Genomic DNA, 2,855 nt, shown 5'->3' with positions numbered 1-2,855 from the left:
TTTGGCAGCCAAGGGCAAATGAGACTTTCATCCAATAAGCTTTGAAATGGCACTCGTGTTCTTTGAGAGAAAGGGGAGCTTGACCTGTTGGAACAAGGACTTTGTTGTAAAACACAAAACTCGGGCGAACCCCAATATTTTCATCCCACTTTCAACATTATGTCTTGTAATCATCCATCAGTAGAAGTCAGGGGAAGGTGTACATTTTAGAAGTGGAAATATAGCTATGATAAAATTGGATGTGGGGTTTGGTGCAGGATGTGTCTCAATACGTCCATTCTCACATTTCTGATCAGTGAAGATCCAGCTAGTGTCACGTCTTGCAGGGCTTTGGCCAACTTGCACTCATAGATGTCTGAGGTTGATACCAGAGGCATATGGGAAGAAACCCATGCCAATCTATTAGGGGGGCGACCAACGCCTAAGCTCATCCTTCACTTGGACGGATACACTCTGGCTGCCTGAGGAGACTTGGACCTGGGAATTGGGTGCCATCCAATCAATTAGATTCACCTACAACAGCATGTGTCTCCCCACATGCTGCGGTGAATCAAGACAGCCTGATGAGGAAGCCGTTCCATCCAGGTCTATAATCAAGGGCAAGTGTCTGTCTGCTTGTAACATGTGCTGCAAATTGCGATGCACCAACTTCGTGCAGGAGACTGAGCGAGTAATGATGCAATTATGAAATGTCAAGCATATCCACAACAGAGAACCAGCTATAACACAGCAGTTAAGTGAGCAGTTACTCGCACACACTCCCATGTGCAGAGTATATGCAGGTCGATGTACAATAGTGTGTACCCGCATAAAAGCATACACATGAATAAGACGGTCTGCACACACACAATTCTTCAAGAGGTGTTCAAGATATATTAAGGGCAGAGAGGGATAATAACACCAATCTGCTAAATGTCACACAGCCTACATACACCTACACACCAAACTCACTTTCACACCGCGTGAACAACGAGTATAACACCCTGCCTCCACACACACACACACACACACACTCGCTTCCCATTTAGAAGACATAAGCCGTGATGTGCGACTCATTTGTGGCCTAATCCTGGGGCGAGCCTGGTTCAGAGCGCTACTTATTGAGGTTCTAATTGTTTGTCAGCTGCCTGGATGTCAAATCAGACACGTGGGGTCTCAACCGGAATTTTTCCTCCCTACCTTTCATGTTTGCTCCGTCCTTTCTTCTTCCACCCAAAGTCTGCTAAATTGGATTGGTACGCTTCCTCTCAAGACGAGTCCTGCATGCCAAACCTCAGTGATAGGCCCACAGTGTGCAAACTGCTGGCACCTCAGGACTGAGGATTGGTGTGTGGAAGAAGGTACAGTGGGTATTACGCTACTGTCGACTTTGCAGGTTTTGGTTTGCATTTGTAAAGGGGTTTTGTCAGGAATGCCACCGTGTAACAGCTGATGCAGTAAGTTCTTTTGTTTTATTTAAGATCTAATAAATCATTCACAAACGCAAAAACATGGAGCTCTGTCAGTGATATGATACAGAGCAGATCACTCTGTGATTTGCGTGAACATACTGTATAAGATTGTTTACACACATGCACACGCAAAATACACAAGCATGTATAGCCGCCACACACAAAACACACACACACACTCACAGCTTGCACTCATGGATAATGGTGCTAACGATGACACCGATAGGAGGAGGTGAGAAAGCTTTTCAGGGTGAATCACTCTCAATCACGGAGGAATCCTTCCCGTACCGAGACACCACTGGGTTAAATAATGTATAATCACGATATCTACCACCTCCATCTCACTCCGCCTGCATCCAAGTAACACGCTGGTTGAACAAATAGCCCAGCTGGCAGAGTGGGAGTGTACTTACTTTGAAGGCCTTGGCTGCATTCATCACAGATATTCCAGCTGACATTGTGGCATACCAGTATGCAATTACCTGGTGAATGTTGCAGGGAAGAAATGGTGTGTGTGTGTGTGTGTGTGTGTGTGTGTGTGTGTGTGTGTGTGTGTGTGTGTACCTTTTACACTTACTGTATCTCAGGAGGCATGCAGCCAATCATTGCTGTGACACTTCAAAAGGCTTGCAGAGTGTAATTTCCCCCCCCTCTTGTACATTTGGAATAGGTTTCCTTTGTAACACTTGCACATGTATGGTGTTTTTTGTGCATACTGGCACCATATGCGTTAGTGCTGGCCCGTGGCAACACATCTAAGAGGGTGAGGTGAAGTGAAGCCAGGCTGCACCACACCAGGTAGGGAACCACAGGAGCAGTTAGAGGCTACAATGTGAGCAATGGAACAGCATCTACACAGCAGTTTGACAAAGAAAGGCAGGGCTGAGCCAGAAGAGAGCTCCTTATTTAAAAAAAAACATATCAACGCGCATGTGTCTCCAAAATCAGACTACCCTAGTGTGGAGGAATTGGCTGCAGTTGGGAGGGCACGTCACGTTACTCCATCCTAAACCATTATTATTATCAGAGGAATTGATGGGCCAATTCGGGACAGCGTGCAAGACAGGCCGACATGTGAGCCTGTTACAGTCAATTCATATTTAAGCATATAAATATCACAGTGTTAATAATTTAGCTTTTTGCATTTGGGCACGTTCACAATTTGCCAAGCGCGCTCATATATGTTTTTCTTTTTTTTTTTTTTTTTTTTTTTTTTTTTTTGTCTTACCTCTTATCTTGAAATATCTTGAGACCTGCAGGAACCGAATTCAGCCCTCGCGGAAAAGGCGACAGATTGATCCTCCATGGAAAACCTTTTTAGGGAAAAAATTCGGTCACAATCGCAAGGTCGTTCACACAGGTGTAAAAAAAAACAAAAACGAGCCGGTGGTCAGTCGGAGATAA

This window comes from Anoplopoma fimbria, chromosome 12, assembly GCF_027596085.1.
Source record: "Anoplopoma fimbria isolate UVic2021 breed Golden Eagle Sablefish chromosome 12, Afim_UVic_2022, whole genome shotgun sequence".
Taxonomy (NCBI): domain Eukaryota; kingdom Metazoa; phylum Chordata; class Actinopteri; order Perciformes; family Anoplopomatidae; genus Anoplopoma; species Anoplopoma fimbria.
This window is presented reverse-complemented; position numbering follows the sequence as displayed.